Here is a 25,433-nt window from a genome sequence, read left to right as displayed (position 1 = left end):
ATAAAATTAAATATTCATAATTTTCATTAGGGCATTGGTTATATATGAAGATTACGCAAAGCCATATGTCTGTATACCTTCACTGTAATGGGTACAAGAGTAGTAGTATTTCCTCCCCTTAATTTGTAAGATGTAGGTTTAATGTTAATACAACATTGTAGTTTTTTATACAGGTCCATTAGCACCTAATATTTACATCTGGGCAATAATTAATATTTCTTTTTGTATGCATTTGTGGTTTAACAATACTGTCAGCTCAGGTTATGTTTGTCTGGTGTGAAGTGGTAGGGTGAAAAATAAATAATTAATTAGGTTGTGGAAGAAAGCAGGGAGATTGGAAAAACATGAAAACCCTGAGGAAACTGGTCTCTGGACTTAGATTTGAACATAGGAACTGGCAAATGTGAAGCAAGAGAGTTTATCATTTGACAATGATATTCATTAGTTGAAGCCTATGTTAACCCTTTTATTACAAAACATACTTTTAATTAAGTGTTCTTTTGAAAATTTTGGCTGTGTCATACCTTGCAGGGAATTGGAACATAACCTCTCATGTTGCCATGAAACACATGCATATCACGATCGCAGACCACAGTATGACGTCATCTACCGGAAACTGGAAAAATGATATTTTACACAACTTGTTGCTAAACTCGGATCATGTTTCTCTTAAAATATTCACCACCTATAACTCTTTTTTTCTGTAATTTCCATTATAATTCTTTCTTACCTTTATACTGAGCCGAAATATTTTAGTTTAGATTCTGGAAACACGTAATTCGCATTCAATGACGTAGCCAAACAGCAATTAACTGATCTAGTCAAATTAAAATCTAAGAATGAAAACAGTAACCGGCAGTGACCCCAAAGTACAATTAGTAATTGGTTAGCCGTGGTTGTGAGTATAATGTGGTGTGCGTGGTGACGAGACCGGCCAGTCCATTGTCGGAAGCTAGCTCGCTTAAAAAGTTGTTCAAAGGTGTCATTAAGTTCGCTAATTCCTTGCCCAGGTGAGCAAGTGTTCGGTTTCCTCCGTTCGAAGGAGTTACTTCGTTCGTGAGTCTCGTCGCTCGGGCGAGCTCTTGAGTAAATAAAAGATGGCGCTGAAGATTACTGTCTTCTCGGAATATCGCGCCATATAGTCTCGTAAAAATTGACCGACGTTTCAGAGGTGCTTATTGTCTCCGTCAGCAGGGCAATGCTAACTCGGGTCAGGCATGGGAACTGAAGGTTAGCTTTTCGTGCTGGAATCCTGCGTCATCTCGCGAAGCTTTGTGAAGTGCAGGTTCACCTGGGCGAAATCTTCATGAGGAGAACTGTGTTAATTGTTAAAAACTAGCTGACTATTAAAAAGTGTAGATTTTCTTGTTTGAGGAGTATGATTAACAGTTCATTTTGCTTATTAGAGCTGTAACATTTTTTGACAGTAAGTGACATTGCTGGAGGATATATACTTGTAGCTAATTTTTGTTCGTTCACAATTTTTATCTCTAATTTTTCAGTAGTAAGTAACACACGATTATAAGTGAACATTACGACAAAGAAAACTGAAAATGGTGCGATGCTAATTCACGAAAGATATTAAAAACTGTGCGTTTTATAAAATGGGGGTAGAAAGAATATGGGGGCACAGTTACAAGAGCTAGTAAGTAATAAGTAATGAATGTGGTTGACTTGAGTAGTGTACCGAGGATATGACGTAAACTGTGTGTGAGTGTTACGACCCAAACGGAATTCTTCCCACAGAACTTCACCTTTTCAAATGTGTTATGCGGAAAAAGTGCAGTACGAAAAGGACAGAGCGAGTGTCCATTCTGTGTGCCTGGACAAACTTCTTCTGCACTATCAAGGATCAAGGAAAGTACGAGCTTATTAACGGATAAGGTAAGACGATCACTAAAGCAAGGCAACGGACATTCTGTAGCTGTAACTTAGAGGCGGGAAATCTACAAGACTTGGATTACTATTCCCCAAGAGAAGTTTAACTCCCATATTGCGTCTGTTACATTAAATAATAAACAAATTCATGAGAACGCGAATTCTGTAATGAAACGTAAGACAGTAAACCTTTTTTTACACGTAATTTTGTGTGTAATAAATTCAGTTATTCTGAACCAACTGGATCGTTACTGAGACCTAAAACATGTAACCTAAAGTGTCAAGAAATTCGTGTTTTAGGAGAAGATATAAATAAGTATATGTATTGTCGATTTATGGTTTCTTCATTTCCAACATTTCCACTTTAGCCTGAGGATAGGATCAGAGAACCGGGTTCGAAAATGAAATTTAAGTATTGGCTATGCCTATTGCATCATATTTAAAATGCATTTTTCTCTACTGTACTCGGTTCGAATTTGTACTTCTAAGGACCATTAAAAGTAAAAGGTAAGGGGGTTGTAAGAATAGTACAGAAAGCAGATAACGAAGCAAATACTGTCCATATTATAAAAATAATTTCCCCACAGCAGCTACACCCTTTAGCTAGCTGTTTCAGTTCCAGCATCAGTAATGTCTCTGGTTCCTGCTTTCTTCTAGTGGCGTAGGCAAAGCGCACAATTTGGTCCCGGGCACAGCACATCAAAGTCTTTAAGTGTTCTCTTCCTTTCGGATGATTCGACTAAAATTTTGCGTAGATTTTTCATCGTACCCTTGCGCGTTATATATCCCATCTCTCCGCTGTTAGAGGTTTCTCGAAAGCAGTTTGTGTCTAGACCAGGGGTGGCCAACCCGCGGGCCGCATGTGGCCCGCCTTGAACATTTTTCCGGCCCGCGAGATTCATCACACTTTTACAAAATATATTTATTTTATAATGGCCAAAGTAGTGAAAACCAATGTATTAAAAAAATACATTATTTGTGCATCCATATCATTTTTTATGTGGCCCGCGGAGTTATGATGCATTTCCAAAGTGGCCCGAAAGATCATTTGGGTTGGCCACCCCTGGTCTAGACCCAAGGTCGCAGAGTCGCTCTGAAGACGGGATAGAAAGCACATACAGCCGCGGTGCTTGACGGGAGAAAACGGAGAAGCTCCGGTCACCGTGGAACCAGGTGCTTCATTTCGAAAGCTGTAACTCGTTCTAACAGCAGTCATTGACTTTCTTCGAATGAATGATTATGCACTGAGTTTGGTGACTTTTAAATGGTCCTAAGTTATGTTAGCCATGTTCTGATACCACTTTAACAAAAGCAGCGCGTCACCGTTATATTTATGGGACGCCTTCCGTCGGAATGCTTGTCCGTGGGAAACAGATGGGGGCGCAGTTCGAGGACGTGACCTCCACGGTTGTAGACGGTAATTTTGGCCAGAAGAGATGGATTCCACTGACTTGTAAATTATGCACTTTGTGTGTTTTATAGAAACCGAAAATAAAGAAAGTTCCATTAATAATTCCCCCCCCCCCCGGATTGGCAGAACGGTAATGCCTCTGACTCTGCTTCGGGACGTGCCAGGTTCGAATCCTGGCGGTGTATCGATTATCCCGACTCAGAATTTTTAAAATGACACTGCATAAAGCAAATGTCATTTGAAACGACAATCATTGGTTGAATTTAGTTATCCATACATGAAGATGAGTTCGCCTAACACCGGGCACTACACGTATTAATTATTATCAGTATAGTTCTAACATCCGCCACGGTGGTCTAGCGGTTAGAACGCTGGCCTTGTAATCCTGGGAGGTCTCGGGTTCGATTCCCGGTGGTGCCCGGATTTATAACTTGTGTTGGGCAAGGCCGTGGTCTATTCAACACGGAGTTTTCCTCCGGAAGTTTCCGTGGCATCCCAACAATTACTCCATTCACACACAGAAGAAGGCAATGGCAAACCACTTCTGGATCATCTGCCAAGAACGTATATGAACAGGTCCCAGTCCATGAAAAGGATGGAAGGAACACTAAATATAAAAAATAACCATAACTTCAAACTGATCCACAATTATATTCGCAATTTTGAGCGCGAATCCGCTCTGAAAAGAGTGGACACCTCCATAATAATTACAATATGAATTAGAATAGCGTATTATTAGCCCTGCATGCCTTAGTCCCTTCAGATATGCTCGGATTATAGCTTAAAACAGGCCTCTGCAGCTTTTTTCAACACAGTTTCTAGTTAATCTTTTACAGATCGTCCTACCTTAGTCTGCACGTAAACTACGCTCACTAGAATGCTTTGTCAAATAAACCAAGAATACACTAAAATTTTCTCGGGTCATCAGTCCATTTTTATTCCTGAGACTGGGGATAGAAATCGTTTCCGAAACGTTCGCTTCTATTTATTACTTGAGGCTGCTGATGTGAGTTCAGTCGCCTTGAAAGCTTCAAATCATAAACCAAGAATTAATCAACCGGGACCCTTCAGAAGTCCGCCCGCTCCATTTCCACTCTCGTCCTTGGAGCTGACTGGATAGACCAGAGGCTATTTGTACCCCCAAGCTGCCACTGACCGCGGTGAAGAACACAATCTAATTTCTGTAATGTGGTTGAATCATCGGGTTATGCCACAGAGACACAAAGACGACCAGAATACCTTACAGACTCTCCATCCGTTACACAAGAATTCGCTACTTTATGTGTTTCGTAATAAACTCCGCTATTAGTTTCAACCAAACTTTCAGCTTCAGTGGAAGGAAGACGTTGCCAAACATTTCGTGGTGCCCAGTATCCAAAGTTTACTCCTCCTATCCTTAAGTAGGAAATAATGTCTATTGAACTTAGCTAATGGTTCGTTTTTACGTCGTTTCGTGAAATTGTATGCATAAAACTAGGTTTAAATAGGAGAATAAAAGCATAAATTTATGATTTGAACTGGGGATTAGGTGGTAGAACTATTTTTTTTATTATTATTTAGTGTTTTGTCTGACTACAGGTCCATATGAACAGGATCCTTCCATCCTTTTCTCGGACTGGGACCTGTTCATATACGTTCTTGGCAGATGATCCAGAAGTGGTTTGCCATTGCCTTCTTCTGTGTGTGAATGGAGTAATTGAAACCGGGGAAGCCCCGGAGGAAAACTCCGTGTTGCCTAGACCACGGCCTTGCCCAACACAAGTTATAAATTCGGGCACCGCCGGGAATCGAACCCGAGACCCCAGGATTACAAGGCCAGCCTACCTAATGATGTTAATTACAGTTAAGCTTACAATGTAATTAATTTTTAATACCCTTCAAGTAATCGTAGTCTAGTGACGTAAACTACGTAACGAGATTTTCTGATCCCTGACAACAAGGAGACCAGTTTAGTATTAATGGAGATTGAACGTCTGAAAATATAAAGGATATTTTATGGTATCACGCCAGATATTCATTAGGGAAATTGTCAGTTCCAGAATCATGGATATCATGGCTCTCAGTTATAGTTTAATTGATTATAAATTCACGGGATTTCACCTTGACATAGACATCGACTCCTTCTTCCAACCAACTTTTTCCGCTCACTAGAAACAGCTGTCTTCTCAAATCGTTCTATGTTCAATCTGCAGTTTAGTATTTTGTAATTTTAATAGTCATTTAGTCTGTGTGTGTTTACAAGATGATTGAATCGGTCTTGAGCTAAGAATCCAGGCTTTATGCTAAAGAATTCAACCTAAAACAGAACGGACACGCTGTATCTTAGAGAATTCCAGCAGCGAATGTCGATAAAAGTAAACGATCGTGAAACGTTTAGTCTGTCAGATTTTAAGACGTTAATATAGCAGACCGTCTGGGAGACCTATTAACTTAAATCCGTACAGAAACGGGTTGTGAATGTGTAGAAATGGATCAAACTTTCTCGTGTTATGGTACACATCCGGTCCTTCTCTCTTATTTTTCGCTGTTAAGTACGAGACCTCGATAACTACTCGAAGCACTGTCGTGGAAGTGGTTGAATGCAGTTCTCATTACGTTCGGCTGTTTACATATTTATATAAATTTCTTTCAAAAAAATCGTAATGTTGTGTTGTTAAGAGCACACGCAAATTTGTTGTTGTTCACGAGTATTTAACCTCTCACAACACAATTGAAAACGCTTTTCCCCATTTACGACTTGACTGAATAGAACCGAATATCACGAAGTTCGTTTGATATTTTCTCGCCCCCCCCCCCCCCCCCCCCAGAAAAACCTTTTCCTGTATCGGAATCTCTTTCAACACTTATAGATTGCTTTATAAGCTGCAAAATTGTTGCTTTACGTATCCTGACCCAAACACAGGAGAACATGATTTATAAAACAATGATTTTTCCTGTTGTCTTGTATGGTTGTGAAACATGGTCTCTTATCTCAGGCTGCTGAGAAGGATATTTCGACCAAGGAGGGATAAAATAAGTGGGGGAATTTAGAATATTGTATAACGAGGGGCTTCATGAATTGTACGGGTCACCTAGCATAGTGATATATAGGAGGCTTCGATGGGCTGGATATGTAGCACGAATGGGGGTTTCAAGGGGTGCACACAGAATTTTGGTTAAGAATCCTTCTGGAAAAACAAAGAAGGAGATTGGAGGATAATATTAAGATGGATCTTAGGGTGGTGAGGTGTGAGGTTGACAAAAATATGGAGTTGGTTGAGGATCGTGGCCGGTTGTAGGTTACTAAGGAGTTTGTTGTACGCTACGAACCAATTATCACGCAACTTTATTGAAAATAATTTTGCAAATAATTAAATTCTAACCCTGCCTAATCTTAAGACACCTGAACTGCACAATTGCTTCTAATTTAAATATATTTTATGGATTTTTTTAAGGTAGAAGAGACAATTTTATCAGTAGGTATTTCAGTTTTGGAGCATTCCCATAATTTGTATGCGTACCACCTCAGTGCGTGCAACCTAGTTTGGGAACCATTGCTGTAAGTTATACAAGTAATTTCTTAGTCAAGCTGTTGGTGCACTGACGCGCTGGAACAACTGCGTTCGCTTTGTGTCGATTGCAGAGTCTTTGGGAAATAGTAATGGTGCTACAGACAACTTCAAAGTCCCTAAGAACAACAAACACTTTTCTGGAGGTATAAATAGACGCTCGGCATAAACACAAGGCGGTTTTCTAGACGCTGCTTCCGTTATTGGCGGTGGGTGCAGAATACCGGAATTTGTGTCATAAGCTCCCGGATATTTGAAATTTCCGCCAAAATGAGCTTCTGGTCACGGGGAAGGTGAGTGGGGTTGGGGGGTGGGGGGTTGGTTTCGGGCTTCCGTACTGAAGGTAACATTGCCGCGTTCTCGTTTTATCGGTTCTGGTAGGTCACTCTTTTCTGCACTCCTCAGTGGATTTTATTTTTCGTTTGCTCGTTTGCGAAGTGCCGACCGAATGTTACTCGTCACTGATCTGTTACAGGCGAAAGATCCATATTATTTTGGAGTAAAATTTATATTTCCAGGAATTTGTTACCTTTCCCAAAAAAAAAAAAGGGATTGTGTGACACTCTCAAGATGATAATCATGGCACAAGGCCCAAAGTATGAACACGGTGTGCTTGTCGTTTAGGTGCTATTTTACAGTTTCATCTGTTGAAGTACATGGACTGAAAGCTTAATAGGGAGGTCACGTTTATAATTGTATCCATCCGTTTGTGTGCTTCTGAAACTACAGAACTTATTTTGGTAATATTTTGTGAGCGTTGCGATAGCTTCTCAGGCGAGTTTAATTTCTGTTTGAATGGGCAAGCCCCCTTAAATTATTACACACGGGATAAGCCCTCTAGAAACTTAATAAATTATGTTCATAATAAACAGTATGAATGGGAGGATGAGATAGACAGGGAATTCAGCATAATTGGGAAAGATGGAGGAATCCTACTGTATTTATTATTTATTTATTTATTTAGTGTTCTGTCTGACGACAGGTCCATATGAACAGGAACCTTCCATCCTTTTCTCCGACTGGGACCTGTTCATATACGTACTTGGCAGATGATCCAGAAGTGGTTTGCCATTGCCTTCTTCTGTGTGTGAATGGATGCCACGGAGAAACCGGGGAAGCCCCCGGAGGAAAACTCCGTGTTGCCTAGACCACGGCCTTGCCCAACACAAGTTATAAATTCGGGCACCGCCGGGAATCGAACCCGAGACCCCAGGATTACAAGGCCAGCGTTCTAACCGCTAGACCACCTCATCTTATTATTATTTAGTGTTCTGTCTGACGACAGGTCCATATGAACAGGATCCTTCCATCCTTTTCTCGGACTGGGACCTGCTCATATACGTTCTTGGCAGATGATCCAGAAGTGGTTTGCCATTGCCTTCTTCTGTGTGTGAATGGAGTAATTGTTGGGATGCCACGGAGGAAAACTCCGTGTTGCCTAGACCACGGCCTTGCCCAACACAAGTTATAAATTCGGGCACCGCCAGGAATCGAACCCGAGAGCCCAGGATTACATGGCCAGCGTTCTAACCGCTAGACCACCGTGGTATCTTAATCCTATTGTAATGGGAAAAAAATTCATAATAGTGGGTTTATATTTACAATATTAGGTTCGTTTTCTATTGGATTACAGGTCTTTTAAAAAGACGACTTAATTTTAATTGCAGCAAATATTACTGTATTTGGAGTCTCTGTGTTGAGCATTCATGGGAGACTGACACGTAAAATTATTTGCAAAACGTAAACATCGGATTCCGTGGCCATCTGCAGCCGACACAGGAAATTTAGCACTGCGTTTAGTCATTGAAGCTAATCACTACTGCCAAAATGTCTTCTTGCAATTCTTAAATTGCGTTAGGATTATTTTTTTAAACTGCAGAATATTCACCTGGGACTACTGAAGTCAGAGATGACAAATACCATCAACTTCACCATCTCCAAATTTTGCCATCTCTCGCCGAACTGCTTTGGAAATGTCCTCTCGTGTACGAAAGCGAGTACTTGATACACTCGGAGACTACTTTGAAAGTTGCTAGTCTTAATGTAAGAATTCTGATTTAATTCACGTTGAACTTTTGAATTTTTTTAAATCACAATTAAAATGTTGTGCCTTATTTCTGGCCTACTATAATTACGCCAATCGGAGGAGTATATCCTGACCTTTCATATTATATTTTGAACTTTCTTCAATATAACGTGTTTGTCCCCCCAAAAATTAGTTGCCATGACTTTTGAAGTAACCCTCGTGTGTAGTCTAATAAATTATATGCAGTGAAGACTGAAGCGTCTTGTAGAAAGATTCTGTACAATGAAGACATTATTAGTCAGAAGTGTGTTTAGACAGTATATAAATCGATTCTGGGAATCGAGTGTGGCCTGCAAGTAGTAGCACGGACCTGACTGTACCCGCATGCACTGGAATGCCACTCAAATAGTCTACAACGAAACTCCCTAGACTTTTCATATATAATCTTATTAAAATAATGACACTTGGGTAGATAATATCTAATGGAGGAGAACTAAACAAACAGTGACTGATGGCCAAGGTCAGGGGTCATTATAAGCACAGTTGGGTAATTTGTCAAGCGCTAAGCTTCCAAATCCTGTCTCGCTGCTGTCAATTCCTCAGGCACTCTTCGGTTTGTCGTTCGGTTGCCGCGCGTAGCAGTTGAAGCCAATGAGCGCTTGATTCCATTTTATATTTTCTTTATTGTGAAAGGAATTGTCACGAAAAGGTGAATTTGAAACAAAGCAAAGGAACTGTTAAAGTATTTGCATGGATAATTAGTTTTAACTGTATTATTACATTATTTTATTTACGTATTCTTTATGCAAAAGCTGTAATATTTGTGTTGTTTACAGTAAGAGTTATGTTTGATACTGAAGATTTCTGTCTTCTGGGTTGTTGCGCTGTGTAGTCTGATCGATGTTAACCAATGTTTCGGAGGTCATACTGCCTCCGTCATCAGGGCGATGAGTATAAAGATTTCTGTTTTCTGGGTTGTTGCGCTGTGTAGTCTTGTAGATGTTAACCAAAGTTTCAGAGGTCATACTGCCTCCATCATCAGAGTATGAAGATTTCTGTCTTCTGGGTTATTGCGCTGTGTAGTCTGGTCGATGTTAACCAATGTTTCGGAGGTCATAGTGCCTCCGTCATCAGGGCGATGAATTATACATTTTAGTTTTCAGCTTTACAGCAGTAAAGTGAAATTCATTCCGAATAGTTTGATGCATAGGTTTTATATTTATCTTTAATCGTTAGTGGTCAATCTGTTTTCTCTTTGAAAATAATATGACCCCTGCATATGTGACCACGTCTTTAAATAACGCAACTTCCATTTGATCTGCAGATGAATCTGTTAATATACTGCAAATCGAAAATTATTAAATTATATATAATTAAGAATCGTTCCTGCGTTCTTGAGGTGGGGTCGAAATGGTAGGCGTCGCGACGCTCGGCGTCGGTATTCTGGTATGACTCCAGTTCAATCAGGAGACTTTTCCGCAGTAAATTTTGCGTCTCTTGAGGTCATCATATTGTCCGGCGTCGTGACAATTTGCCTAGGAAAGACAGCGGAGAAGAGAGAAGAAAGTGAAAGAGGGATTTTGGTGACGTAGGTTAGGTTAGGTTAATTTGGGTTAGGTTAGGTTAGGTTAGGTTAGGTTAGGTTGTGTTAGGTTAGGTTAGGTTAGGTTAGGTTAGGTTAGGTTGGGTTAGGTTAGGTTAGGTTGGTGCACTTTCTTTGGTAAAATATTGTCATCCGGAAGCGTTGCTAGCTTTGGCGTCGTTTCTCTAGTATTATTTCGAATGTCATATTATAGTTATATGCCACATTCGGCGTCTTTTGATGGCGTCAATAGGCGTCGCGACGCTCGGCGTCGATTTTGTACTCGAGGATTCAAAATCATCTGGGACCTTTATGCTGTCAATTTTAACTTATTTTCAGGCGTCGTGAGTATAAGCGTCGCGACGCCGGGCGTCGATTTTCTAAAATCGCTCTAGATAGTATTTTAATAGTCTTAGAATCGTTCCTGCGTTCTTGAGATGGGGTCGAAATGGTAGGCGTCGCGACGCTCGGCGTCGGTATTCTGGTATGACTCCAGTTCAATCAGGAGACTTTTTCGCAGTAAATTTGGCGTCTCTTGAGGTCATCATAATGTTCGGCGTCGTGACAATTTGCCTAGGAAAGACAGCGGAGAAGAGAGAAGAAAGTGAAAGAGGGATTTTGGTGATGTAGGTTAGGTTAGGTTGGGTTAGGTTAGGTTAGGTTAGGTTGTGTTAGGTTAGGTTAGGTTAGGTTAGGTTAGGTTGGGTTAGGTTAGGTTAGGTTAGGTTGTGTTAGGTTAGGTTAGGTTAGGTTAGGTTAGGTTGGGTTAGGTTAGGTTAGGTTAGGTTGTGTTAGGTTAGGTTAGGTTAGGTTAGGTTAGGTTAGGTTAGGTTGGGTTAGGTTAGGTTAGGTTGGTGCACTTTCTTTGGTAAAATATTGTCCTCCGGAAGCGTTGCTAGCTTTGGCGTCGTTTCTCTAGTATTATTTCGAATGTCATATTATAGTTATATGCCACATTCGGCGTCTTTCGATGGCGTCAATAGGCGTCGCGACGCTCGGCGTCGATTTTGTACTCGAGGATTCAAAATCATCTGGGACCTATATGCTGTCAATTTTAACTTATTTTCAGGCGTCGTGAGTATAAGCGTCGCGACGCCGGGCGTCGATTTTCTAAAATCGCTCTAGATAGTATTTTAGTAGTCTTAGAATCGTTCCTGCGTTCTTGAGATGGGGTCGAAATGGTAGGCGTCGCGACGCTCGGCGTCGGTATTCTGGTATGACTCCAGTTCAATCAGGAGACTTTTTCGAAGTAAATTTGGCGTCTCTTGAGGTCATCATAATGTTCGGCGTCGTGACAATTTGCCTAGGAAAGACAGCGGAGAAGAGAGAAGAAAGTGAAAGAGGGATTTTGGTGATGTAGGTTAGGTTAGGTTGGGTTAGGTTAGGTTAGGTTAGGTTGTGTTAGGTTAGGTTAGGTTAGGTTAGGTTAGGTTGGGTTAGGTTAGGTTAGGTTAGGTTGTGTTAGGTTAGGTTAGGTTAGGTTAGGTTAGGTTGGGTTAGGTTAGGTTAGGTTAGGTGGTGTTAGGTTAGGTTAGGTTAGGTTAGGTTGGGTTAGGTTAGGTTAGGTTGGGTTAGGTTAGGTTAGGTTAGGTTGGTGCACTTTCTTTGGTAAAATATTGTCCTCCGGAAGCGTTGCTAGCTTTGGCGTCGTTTCTCTAGTATTATTTCGAATGTCATATTATAGTTATATGCCACATTCGGCGTCTTTTGATGGCGTCAATAGGCGTCGCGACGCTCGGCGTCGGTTTTGTACTCGAGGATTCAATATCATCTTGGACCTTTATGCTGTCAATTTTAAGTTATCTTCAGGCGTCGTGAGTATAAACGTCGCGACGACGGGCGTCGATTTTCGAAAATCGCTCTAAATTGTATTTTAATAGTATTAGAATCGTTCCTTCGATCTTGAGGTGGGGTCGAAATGGTAGGCGTCGCGACGCCCGGCGTCGGTATTCTGGTATGACTCCAGTTCAATCAGGAGACTTTTCCGCAGTAAATTTGGCGTCTCTTGAGGTCATCATAATGTTCGGCGTCGTGACAATTTGCCTAGGAAAGACAGCGGAGAAGAGAGAAGAAAGTGAAAGAGGGATTTTGGTGATGTAGGTTAGGTTAGGTTAGGTTAGGTTGGGTTAGGTTAGGTTAGGTTAGGTTAGGTTGTGTTAGGTTAGGTTAGGTTAGGTTAGGTTGGGTTAGGTTAGGTTAGGTTAGGTTAGGTTAGGTTGGTGCACTTTCTTTGGTAAAATATTGTCCTCCGGAAGCGTTGCTAGCTTTGGCGTCGTTTCTCTAGTATTATTTCGAATTTCATATTATAGTTATATGCCACATTCGGCGTCTTTTGATAGCGTCAATAGGCGTCGCGACGCTCGGCGTCGATTTTGTACTCGAGGATTCAAAATCATCTGGGACCTTTATGCTGTCAATTTTAACTTATTTTCAGGCGTCGTGAGTATAAGCGTCGCGACGCCGGGCGTCGATTTTCTAAAATCGCTTTAGATAGTATTTTAATAGTCTTAGAATCTTTCCTGCGTTTTTGAGATGGGGTCGAAATGGTAGGCGTCGCGACGCTCGGCGTCGGTATTCTGATATGACTCCAGTTCAATCAGGAGACTTTTTCGCAATAAATTTGGCGTCTCTTGAGGTCATCATAATGTTCGGCGTCGTGACAATTTGCCTAGGAAAGACAGCGGAGAAGAGAGAAGAAAGTGAAAGAGGGATTTTGGTGATGTAGGTTAGGTTAGGTTAGGTTAGGTTGGGTTAGGTTAGGTTAGGTTAGGTTAGGTTGTGTTAGGTTAGGTTAGGTTAGGTTGGGTTAGGTTAGGTTAGGTTAGGTTAGGTTAGGTTGGGTTAGGTTAGGTTAGGTTAGGTTAGGTTGGTGCACTTTCTTTGGTAAAATATTGTCCTCCGGAAGCGTTGCTAGCTTTGGCGTCGTTTCTCTAGTATTATTTCGAATGTCATATTATAGTTATATGCCACATTCGGCGTCTTTTGATGGCGTCAATAGGCGTCGCGACGCTCGGCGTCTATTTTGTACTCGATGATTCATTATCATCTGGGACCTTTATGCTGTCAATTTTAAGTTATTTTCAGTCGTCGTGAGTATAAGCGTCGCGACGCCGGGCGTTGATTTTCGAAAATCGCTCTGGATTGTATTTTAATAGTCTTAGAATCGTTCCTTCGTTCTTGAGGTGGGGTCGAAATGGTAGGCGTCGCGACGCTCGGCGTCGGTATTCTGGTATGACTCCAGTTCAATCAGGAGACTTTTCTGCGGTAAATTTGGCGTCTCTTGAGGTCATCATAATGTTCGGCGTCGTGACAATTTGCCTAGGAAAGACAGCGGAGAAGAGAGAAGAAAGTGAAAGAGGGATTTTGCTGATGTAGGTTAGGTTAGGTTAGGTTGGGTTAGGTTAGGTTAGGTTAGGTTGTGTTAGGTTAGGTTAGGTTAGGTTAGGTTAGGTTGGGTTAGGTTAGGTTAGGTTGGGTTAGGTTAGGTTAGGTTAGGTTAGGTTAGGTTAGGTTGGTGCACTTTCTTTGGTAAAATATTGTCCTCCGGAAGCGTTGCTAGCTTTGGCGTCGTTTCTGTAGTATTATTTCGAATGTCATATTATAGTTATATGCCACATTCGGCGTCTTTTGATGGCGTCAATAGGCGTCGCGACGCTCGGCGTCGGTTTTGTACTCGAGGATTCAATATCATCTTGGACCTTTATGTTGTCAATTTTAAGTTATTTTCAGGCGTCGTGAGTATAAGCATCGCGACGCCAGGCGTCGGTATTCTGGTATGACTCCAGTTCAATCAGGAGTCTTTTCCGCAGTAAATTTGGCGTCTCTTGAGGTCATCATAATGTTCGGCGTCGTGACAATTTGCCTAGGAAAGACAGCGGAGAAGAGAGAAGAAAGTGAAAGAGGGATTTTGGTGATGTAGGTTAGGTTAGGTTAGGTTAGGTTGGGTTAGGTTAGGTTAGGTTAGGTTGTGTTAGGTTAGGTTAGGTTAGGTTGGGTTAGGTTAGGTTAGGTTAGGTTGGGTTAGGTTAGGTTAGGTTGGTGCACTTTCTTTGGTAAAATATTGTCCTCCGGAAGCGGTGTTACCTTTGGCGTCGTTTCTCTAGTATTATTTCAAGTGTCATATGATAGTTATATGCCACATTCGGCGTCTTTTGATGGCGTCAATAGGCGTCGCGACGCTCGGCGTCGATTTTGTACTCGATGATTCAATATCATCTGGGACCTTTATGCTGCCAATTTTAAGTTATTTTCAGGCGTCGTGAGTATAAGCATCGCGACGCCAGGCGTCGATTTTCGAAAATCGCTCTAGATTGTATTTTAATAGTTTTAGAATCGTTCCTGCGTTCTTGAGGTGGGGTCGAAATGGTAGGCGTCGCGACGCTCGGCGTCGGTATTCTGGTATGACTCCAGTTCAATCAGGAGACTTTTTCGCAGTAAATTTGGCGTCTCTTGAGGTCATCATAATGTTCGGCGTCGTGACAATTTGCCTAGGAAAGACAGCGGAGAAGAGAGAAGAAAGTGAAAGAGGGATTTTGGTGATGTAGGTTAGGTTAGGTTAGGTTAGGTTGGGTTAGGTTAGGTTAGGTTAGGTTGTGTTAGGTTAGGTTAGGTTAGGTTAGGTTAGGTTGGGTTAGGTTAGGTTAGGTTAGGTTGTGTTAGGTTAGGTTAGGTTAGGTTAGGTTGGGTTAGGTTAGGTTAGGTTAGGTTGGGTTAGGTTAGGTTAGGTTGGTGCACTTTCTTTGGTAAAATATTGTCCTCCGGAAGCGTTGCTAGCTTTGGCGTCGTTTCTCTAGTATTATTTCGAATGTCATATTATAGTTATATGCCACATTCGGCGTCTTTTGATGGCGTCAATAGGCGTCGCGACGCTCGGCGTCGGTTTTGTACTCGAGGATTCAATATCATCTTGGACCTTTATGCTGTCAATTTTAAGTTATTTTCAGGCGTCGTGAGTATAAACGTCGCGACGCCGGGCGTCGATTTTCGAAAATCGCTCTAAATTGTATTTTAATAGTCTTAGAATCGTTCCTTCGTTCTTGAGGTGGGGTCGAAATGGTAGGCGTCGCGACGCTCGGCGTCGGTATTCTGGTATGACTCCAGTTCAATCAGGAGACTTTTCCGCAGTAAATTTGGCGTCTCTTGAGGTCATCATAATGTTCGGCGTCGTGACAATTTGCCTAGGAAAGACAGCGGAGAAGAGAGAAGAAAGTGAAAGAGGGATTTTGGTGATGAAGGTTAGGTTAGGTTAGGTTAGGTTAGGTTAGGTTAGGTTAGGTTAGGTTGTGTTAGGTTAGGTTAGGTTAGGTTGGGTTAGGTTAGGTTAGGTTAGGTTAGGTTAGGTTGGTGCACTTTCTTTGGTAAAATATTGTCCTCCGGAAGCGTTGCTAGCTTTGGCGTCGTTTCTCTAGTATTATTTCGAATGTCGTATTATAGTTATATGCCACATTCGGCGTCTTTTGATAGCGTCAATAGGCGTCGCGACGCTCGGCGTCGATTTTGTACTCGAGGATTCAAAATCATCTGGGACCTTTATGCTGTCAATTTTAACTTATTTTCAGGCGTCGTGAGTATAAGCGTCGCGACGCCGGGCGTCGATTTTCTAAAATCGCTCTAGATAGTATTTTAATAGTCTTAGAATCGTTCCTGCGTTCTTGAGATGGGGTCGAAATGGTAGGCGTCGCGACGCTCGGCGTCGGTATTCTGGTATGACTCCAGTTCAATCAGGAGACTTTTTCGCAGTAAATTTGGCGTCTCTTGAGGTCATCATAATGTTCGGCGTCGTGACAATTTGCCTAGGAAAGACAGCGGAGAAGAGAGAAGAAAGTGAAAGAGGGATTTTGGTGATGTAGGTTAGGTTAGGTTAGGTTGGGTTAGGTTAGGTTAGGTTAGGTTGTGTTAGGTTAGGTTAGGTTAGGTTAGGTTAGGTTGGGTTAGGTTAGGTTAGGTTAGGTTGTGTTAGGTTAGGTTAGGTTAGGTTAGGTTGGGTTAGGTTAGGTTAGGTTGGGTTAGGTTAGGTTAGGTTGGTGCACTTTCTTTGGTAAAATATTGTCCTCCGGAAGCGTTGCTAGCTTTGGCGTCGTTTCCCTAGTATTATTTCGAATGTCATATTATAGTTATATGCCACATTCGGCGTCTTTTGATGGCGTCAATAGGCGTCGCGACGCTCGGCGTCGGTTTTGTACTCGAGGATTCAATATCATCTTGGACCTTTATGCTGTCAATTTTAAGTTATTTTCAGGCGTCGTGAGTATAAACGTCGCGACGCCGGGCGTCGATTTTCGAAAATCGCTCTAAATTGTATTTTAATAGTCTTAGAATCGTTCCTTCGTTCTTGAGGTGGGGTCGAAATGGTAGGCGTCGCGACGCTCGGCGTCGGTATTCTGGTATGACTCCAGTTCAATCAGGAGACTTTTCCGCAGTAAATTTGGCGTCTCTTGAGGTCATCATAATGTTCGGCGTCGTGACAATTTGCCTAGGAAAGACAGCGGAGAAGAGAGAAGAAAGTGAAAGAGGGATTTTGGTGATGTAGGTTAGGTTAGGTTAGGTTAGGTTGGGTTAGGTTAGGTTAGGTTAGGTTAGGTTGTGTTAGGTTAGGTTAGGTTAGGTTAGGTTGGGTTAGGTTAGGTTAGGTTAGGTTAGGTTAGGTTAGGTTGGTGCACTTTCTTTGGTAAAATATTGTCCTCCGGAAGCGTTGCTAGCTTTGGCGTCGTTTCTCTAGTATTATTTCGAATGTCGTATTATAGTTATATGCCACATTCGGCGTCTTTTGATAGCTTCAATAGGCGTCGCGACGCTCGGCGTCGATTTTGTACTCGAGGATTCAAAATCATCTGGGACCTTTATGCTGTCAATTTTAACTTATTTTCAGGCGTCGTGAGTATAAGCGTCGCGACGCCGGGCGTCGATTTTCTAAAATCGCTTTAGATAGTATTTTAATAGTCTTAGAATCGTTCCTGCGTTCTTGAGATGGGGTCGAAATGGTAGGCGTCGCGACGCTCGGCGTCGGTATTCTGATATGACTCCAGTTCAATCAGGAGACTTTTTCGCAATAAATTTGGCGTCTCTTGAGGTCATCATAATGTTCGGCGTCGTGACAATTTGCCTAGGAAAGACAGCGGAGAAGAGAGAAGAAAGTGAAAGAGGGATTTTGGTGATGTAGGTTAGGTTAGGTTAGGTTAGGTTAGGTTAGGTTAGGTTGTGTTAGGTTAGGTTAGGTTAGGTTAGGTTGGGTTAGGTTAGGTTAGGTTAGGTTAGGTTGGGTTAGGTTAGGTTAGGTTAGGTTGGTGCACTTTCTTTGGTAAAATATTGTCCTCCGGAAGCGTTGCTAGCTTTGGCGTCGTTTCTCTAGTATTATTTCGAATGTCATATTATAGTTATATGCCACATTCGGCGTCTTTTGATGGCGTCAATAGGCGTCGCGACGCTCGGCGTCTATTTTGTACTCGAGGATTCAATATCATCTTGGACCTTTATGCTGTCAATTTTAAGTTATCTTCAGGCGTCGTGAGTATAAACGTCGCGACGCCGTTCGTTGATTTTCGAAAATCGCTCTAGATTGTATTTTAATAGTCTTAGAATCGTTCCTGAGTTCTTGAGGTGGGGTCGAAATGGTAGGCGTCGTGACGCTCGGCGTCGGTATTCTGGTATGACACCAGTTCAATCAGGAGACTTTTCTGCAGTAAATTTGGCGTCTCTTGAGGTCATCATAATGTTCGGCGTCGTGACAATTTGCCTAGGAAAGACAGCGGAGTAGAGAGAAGAAAGTGAAAGAGGGATTTTGCTGATGTAGGTTAGGTTAGGTTAGGTTAGGTTAGGTTGGGTTAGGTTAGGTTAGGTTAGGTTGTGTTAGGTTAGGTTAGGTTGGGTTAGGTTAGGTTAGGTTGGGTTAGGTTAGGTTAGGTTGGTGCACTTTCTTTGGTAAAATATTGTCCTCCGGAAGCGTTGCTAGCTTTGGCGTCGTTTCTCTAGTATTATTTCGAATGTCATATTATAGTTATATGCCACATTCGGCGTCTTTTGATGGCGTCAATAGGCGTCGCGACGCTCGGCGTCGGTTTTGTACTCGAGGATTCAATATCATCTTGGACCTTTATGCTGTCAATTTTAAGTTATTTTCAGGCGTCGTGAGCATAAGCGTCGCGACGCCGGGCGTCGATTTTCTAAAATCGCTCTAGATAGTATTTTAATAGTCTTAGAATCGTTCCTGCGTTCTTGAGATGGGGTCGAAATGGTAGGCGTCGCGACGCTCGGCGTCGGTATTCTGGTATGACTCCAGTTCAATCAGGAGACTTTTTCGCAGTAAATTTGGCGTCTCTTGAGGTCATCATAATGTTCGGCGTCGTGACAATTTGCCTAGGAAAGACAGCGGAGAAGAGAGAAGAAAGTGAAAGAGGGATTTTGGTGATGTAGGTTAGGTTAGGTTAGGTTAGGTTGGGTTAGGTTAGGTTAGGTTAGGTTGTGTTAGGTTAGGTTAGGTTAGGTTAGGTTGGGTTAGGTTAGGTTAGGTTAGGTTGTGTTAGGTTAGGTTAGGTTAGGTTGGGTTAGGTTAGGTTAGGTTGGGTTAGGTTAGGTTAGGTTAGGTTAGGTTGGTGCACTTTCTTTGGTAAAATATTGTCCTCCGGAAGCGTTGCTAGCTTTGGCGTCGTTTCTCTAGTATTATTTCGAATGTCATATTATAGTTATATGCCACATTCGGCGTCTTTTGATGGCGTCAATAGGCGTCGCGACGCTCGGCGTCGGTTTTGTACTCGAGGATTCAATATCATCTTGGACCTTTATGCTGTCAATTTTAAGTTATTTTCAGGCGTCGTGAGTATAAACGTCGCGACGCCGGGCGTCGATTTTCGAAAATCGCTCTAAATTGTATTTTAATAGTCTTAGAATCGTTCCTTCGTTCTTGAGGTGGGGTCGAAATGGTAGGCGTCGCGACGCTCGGCGTCGGTATTCTGGTATGACTCCAGTTCAATCAGGAGACTTTTCCGCAGTAAATTTGGCGTCTCTTGAGGTCATCATAATGTTCGGCGTCGTGACAATTTGCCTAGGAAAGACAGCGGAGAAGAGAGAAGAAAGTGAAAGAGGGATTTTGGTGATGTAGGTTAGGTTAGGTTAGGTTAGGTTGGGTTAGGTTAGGTTAGGTTAGGTTAGGTTGTGTTAGGTTAGGTTAGGTTAGGTTAGGTTGGGTTAGGTTAGGTTAGGTTAGGTTGGGTTAGGTTAGGTTAGGTTAGGTTAGGTTGGTGCACTTTCTTTGGTAAAATATTGTCCTCCGGAAGCGTTGCTAGCTTTGGCGTCGTTTCTGTAGTATTATTTCGAATGTCATATTATAGTTATATGCCACATTCGGCGTCTTTTGATGGCGTCAATAGGCGTCGCGACGCTCGGCGTCGGTTTTGTACTCGAGGATTCAATATCATCTTGGACCTTTATGCTGTCAATTTTAAGTTATTTTCAGGCGTCGTGAGTATAAGCGTCGCGACGCCGGGCGTCGATTTTCGAAAATCGCTCTAGATTGTATTTTAATAGTCTTAGAATCGTTCCTGCGTTCTTGAGGTGGGGTCGAAATGGTAGGCGTCGCGACGCTCGGCGTCGGTATTCTGGTATGACTCCAGTTCAATCAGGAGTCTTTTCCGCAGTAAATTTGGCGTCTCTTGAGGTCATCATAATGTTCGGCGTCGTGACAATTTGCCTAGGAAAGACAGCGGAGAAGAGAGAAGAAAGTGAAAGAGGGATTTTGGTGATGTAGGTTAGGTTAGGTTAGGTTAGGTTGGGTTAGGTTAGGTTAGGTTAGGTTGTGTTAGGTTAGGTTAGGTTAGGTTGGGTTAGGTTAGGTTAGGTTAGGTTGGGTTAGGTTAGGTTAGGTTGGTGCACTTTCTTTGGTAAAATATTGTCCTCCGGAAGCGTTGCTAGCTTTGGCGTCGTTTCTCTAGTATTATTTCGAATGTCGTATTATAGTTATATGCCACATTCGGCGTCTTTTGATAGCTTCAATAGGCGTCGCGACGCTCGGCGTCGATTTTGTACTCGAGGATTCAAAATCATCTGGGACCTTTATGCTGTCAATTTTAACTTATATTCAGGCGTCGTGAGTATAAGCGTCGCGACGCCGGGCGTCGATTTTCTAAAATCGCTTTAGATAGTATTTTAATAGTCTTAGAATCGTTCCTGCGTTCTTGAGATGGGGTCGAAATGGTAGGCGTCGCGACGCTCGGCGTCGGTATTCTGATATGACTCCAGTTCAATCAGGAGACTTTTTCGCAATAAATTTGGCGTCTCTTGAGGTCATCATAATGTTCGGCGTCGTGACAATTTGCCTAGGAAAGACAGCGGAGAAGAGAGAAGAAAGTGAAAGAGGGATTTTGGTGATGTAGGTTAGGTTAGGTTAGGTTAGGTTGGGTTAGGTTAGGTTAGGTTAGGTTAGGTTGTGTTAGGTTAGGTTAGGTTAGGTTAGGTTGGGTTAGGTTAGGTTAGATTAGGTTAGGTTAGGTTGGGTTAGGTTAGGTTAGGTTAGGTTAGGTTGGTGCACTTTCTTTGGTAAAATATTGTCCTCCGGAAGCGTTGCTAGCTTTGGCGTCGTTTCTCTAGTATTATTTCGAATGTCATATTATAGTTATATGCCACATTCGGCGTCTTTTGATGGCGTCAATAGGCGTCGCGACGCTCGGCGTCTATTTTGTACTCGATGATTCATTATCATCTGGGACCTTTATGCTGTCAATTTTAAGTTATTTTCAGGCGTCGTGAGTATAAGCGTCGCGACGCCGGGCGTTGATTTTGAAAATCGCTCTAGATTGTATTTTAATAGTCTTAGAATCGTTCCTGCGTTCTTGAGGTGGGGTCGAAATGGTAGGCGTCGCGACGCTCGGCGTCGGTATTCTGGTATGACACCAGTTCAATCAGGAGACTTTTCTGCAGTAAATTTGGCGTCTCTTGAGGTCATCATAATGTTCGGCGTCGTGACAATTTGCCTAGGAAAGACAGCGGAGAAGAGAGAAGAAAGTTAAAGAGGGATTTTGCTGATGTAGGTTAGGTTAGGTTAGGTTAGGTTAGGTTGGGTTAGGTTAGGTTAGGTTAGGTTGTGTTAGGTTAGGTTAGGTTAGGTTGGGTTAGGTTAGGTTAGGTTGGGTTAGGTTAGGTTAGGTTAGGTTAGGTTAGGATGGTGCACTTTCTTTGGTAAAATATTGTCCTCCGGAAGCGTTGCTAGCTTTGGCGTCGTTTCTGTAGTATTATTTCGAATGTCATATTATAGTTATATGCCACATCCGTCGTCTTTTGATGGCGTCAATAGGCGTCGCGACGCTCGGCGTCGGTTTTGTACTCGAGGATTCAATATCATCTTGGACCTTTATGCTGTCAATTTTAAGTTATTTTCAAGCGTCGTGAGTATAAGCGTCGCGACGCCGGGCGTCGATTTTCTAAAATCGCTCTAGATAGTATTTTAATAGTCTTTGAATCGTTCCTGCGTTCTTGAGATGGGGTCGAAATGGTAGGCGTCGCGACGCTCGGCGTCGGTATTCTGGTATGACTCCAGTTCAATCAGGAGACTTTTTCGCAGTAAATTTGGCGTCTCTTGAGGTCATCATAATGTTCGGCGTCGTGACAATTTGCCTAGGAAAGACAGCGGAGAAGAGAGAAGAAAGTGAAAGAGGGATTTTGGTGATGTAGGTTAGGTTAGGTTAGGTTAGGTTGGGTTAGGTTAGGTTAGGTTAGGTTGTGTTAGGTTAGGTTAGGTTAGGTTAGGTTAGGTTGGGTTAGGTTAGGTTAGGTTAGGTTGTGTTAGGTTAGGTTAGGTTAGGTTGGGTTAGGTTAGGTTAGGTTAGGTTGGGTTAGGTTAGGTTAGGTTAGGTTGGTGCACTTTCTTTGGTAAAATATTGTCCTCCGGAAGCGTTGCTAGCTTTGGCGTCGTTTCTCTAGTATTATTTCGAATGTCATATTATAGTTATATGCCACATTCGGCGTCTTTTGATGGCGTCAATAGGCGTCGCGACGCTCGGCGTCGGTTTTGTACTCGAGGATTCAATATCATCTTGGATCTTTATGCTGTCAATTTTAAGTTATTTTCAGGCGTCGTGAGTATAAACGTCGCGACGCCGGGCGTCGATTTTCGAAAATCGCTCTAAATTGTATTTTAATAGTCTTAGAATCGTTCCTTCGTTCTTGAGGTGGGGTCGAAATGGTAGGCGTCGCGACGCTCGGCGTCGGTATTCTGGTATGACTCCAGTTCAATCAGGAGACTTTTCCGCAGTAAATTTGGCGTCTCTTGAGGTCATCATAATGTTCGGCGTCGTGACAATTTGCCCAGGAAAGACAGCGGAGAAGAGAGAAGAAAGTGAAAGAGGGATTTTGGTGATGTAGGTTAGGTTAGGTTAGGTTAGGTTGGGTTTGGTTAGGTTAGGTTAGGTTGTGTTAGGTTAGGTTAGGTTAGGTTGGGTTAGGTTAGGTTAGGTTAGGTTAGGTTAGGTTGGTTTAGGTTAGGTTAGGTTAGGTTAGGTTGGTGCACTTTCTTTGGTAAAATATTGTCCTCCGGAAGCGTTGCTAGCTTTGGCGTCGTTTCTCTAGTATTATTTCGAATGTCATATTATAGTTATATGCCACATTCGGCGTCTTTTGATGGCGTCAATAGGCGTCGCGACGCTCGGCGTCGGTTTTGTACTCGAGGATTCAATATCATCTTGGACCTTTATGCTGTCAATTTTAAGTTATTTTCAGGCGTCGTGAGCATAAGCGTCGCGACGCCGGGCGTCGATTTTCTAAAATCGCTCTAGATAGTATTTTAATAGTCTTAGAATCGTTCCTGCGTTCTTGAGATGGGGTCGAAATGGTAGGCGTCGCGACGCTCGGCGTCGGTATTCTGGTATGACTCCAGTTCAATCAGGAGACTTTTTCGCAGTAAATTTGGCGTCTCTTGAGGTCATCATAATGTTCGGCGTCGTGACAATTTGCCTAGGAAAGACAGCGGAGAAGAGAGAAGAAAGTGAAAGAGGGATTTTGGTGATGTAGGTTAGGTTAGGTTAGGTTAGGTTGGGTTAGGTTAGGTTAGGTTAGGTTGTGTTAGGTTAGGTTAGGTTAGGTTAGGTTGGGTTAGGTTAGGTTAGGTTAGGTTGTGTTAGGTTAGGTTAGGTTAGGTTGGGTTAGGTTAGGTTAGGTTGGGTTAGGTTAGGTTAGGTTAGGTTAGGTTGGTGCACTTTCTTTGGTAAAATATTGTCCTCCGGAAGCGTTGCTAGCTTTGGCGTCGTTTCTCTAGTATTATTTCGAATGTCATATTATAGTTATATGCCACATTCGGCGTCTTTTGATGGCGTCAATAGGCGTCGCGACGCTCGGCGTCGGTTTTGTACTCGAGGATTCAATATCATCTTGGACCTTTATGCTGTCAATTTTAAGTTATTTTCAGGCGTCGTGAGTATAAACGTCGCGACGCCGGGCGTCGATTTTCGAAAATCGCTCTAAATTGTATTTTAATAGTATTAGAATCGTTCCTTCGTTCTTGAGGTGGGGTCGAAATGGTAGGCGTCGCGACGCTCGGCGTCGGTATTCTGGTATGACTCCAGTTCAATCAGGAGACTTTTCCGCAGTAAATTTGGCGTCTCTTGAGGTCATCATAATGTTCGGCGTCGTGACAATTTGCCTAGGAAAGACAGCGGAGAAGAGAGAAGAAAGTGAAAGAGGGATTTTGGTGATGTAGGTTAGGTTAGGTTAGGTTAGGTTGGGTTAGGTTAGGTTAGGTTAGGTTAGGTTGTGTTAGGTTAGGTTAGGTTAGGTTAGGTTGGGTTAGGTTAGGTTAGGTTGGGTTAGGTTAGGTTAGGTTAGGTTAGGTTGGTGCACTTTCTTTGGTAAAATATTGTCCTCCGGAAGCGTTGCTAGCTTTGGCGTCGTTTCTGTAGTATTATTTCGAATGTCATATTATAGTTATATGCCACATTCGGCGTCTTTTGATGGCGTCAATAGGCGTCGCGACGCTCGGCGTCGGTTTTGTACTCGAGGATTCAATATCATCTTGGACCTTTATGCTGTCAATTTTAAGTTATTTTCAGGCGTCGTGAGTATAAGCGTCGCGACGCCGGGCGTCGATTTTCGAAAATCGCTCTAGATTGTATTTTAATAGTCTTAGAATCGTTCCTGCGTTCTTGAGGTGGGGTCGAAATGGTAGGCGTCGCGACGCTCGGCGTCGGTATTCTGGTATGACTCCAGTTCAATCAGGAGTCTTTTCCGCAGTAAATTTGGCGTCTCTTGAGGTCATCATAATGTTCGGCGTCGTGACAATTTGCCTAGGAAAGACAGCGGAGAAGAGAGAAGAAAGTGAAAGAGGGATTTTGGTGATGTAGGTTAGGTTAGGTTAGGTTAGGTTGGGTTAGGTTAGGTTAGGTTAGGTTGTGTTAGGTTAGGTTAGGTTAGGTTGGGTTAGGTTAGGTTAGGTTAGGTTGGGTTATGTTAGGTTAGGTTGGTGCACTTTCTTTGGTAAAATATTGTCCTCCGGAAGCGTTGCTAGCTTTGGCGTCGTTTCTCTAGTATTATTTCGAATGTCGTATTATAGTTATATGCCACATTCGGCGTCTTTTGATAGCTTCAATAGGCGTCGCGACGCTCGGCGTCGATTTTGTACTCGAGGATTCAAAATCATCTGGGACCTTTATGCTGTCAATTTTAACTTATATTCAGGCGTCGTGAGTATAAGCGTCGCGACGCCGGGCGTCGATTTTCTAAAATCGCTTTAGATAGTATTTTAATAGTCTTAGAATCGTTCCTGCGTTCTTGAGATGGGGTCGAAATGGTAGGCGTCGCGACGCTCGGCGTCGGTATTCTGATATGACTCCAGTTCAATCAGGAGACTTTTTCGCAATAAATTTGGCGTCTCTTGAGGTCATCATAATGTTCGGCGTCGTGACAATTTGCCTAGGAAAGACAGCGGAGAAGAGAGAAGAAAGTGAAAGAGGGATTTTGGTGATGTAGGTTAGGTTAGGTTAGGTTAGGTTGGGTTAGGTTAGGTTAGGTTAG

General features: G+C 42.6%; 1 protein-coding gene across 1 annotated transcript in view; it reads left to right on the top strand.

The window, feature by feature from the left end:
* Positions 1–961: 961 nt before the first annotated feature.
* The window catches only part of bnl (fibroblast growth factor branchless), a 306,003-nt gene continuing 281,531 nt past the window's right edge, over positions 962–25,433 (top strand). The window contains exon 1 of the mRNA XM_087343974.1: positions 962–1,884. The gene's annotated coding sequence lies outside the window, so the exon portion shown is untranslated. The remainder of the gene's footprint in view (positions 1,885–25,433) is intronic.

Source organism: Zootermopsis nevadensis, unplaced genomic scaffold (assembly GCF_977971745.1).
Source record: "Zootermopsis nevadensis isolate Lab colony 2312 unplaced genomic scaffold, Znev_1.0 Znev_ptg000007l, whole genome shotgun sequence".
NCBI classification, from domain to species: Eukaryota; Metazoa; Arthropoda; class Insecta; order Blattodea; family Termopsidae; genus Zootermopsis; species Zootermopsis nevadensis.
This window is presented reverse-complemented; position numbering and strand designations above follow the sequence as displayed.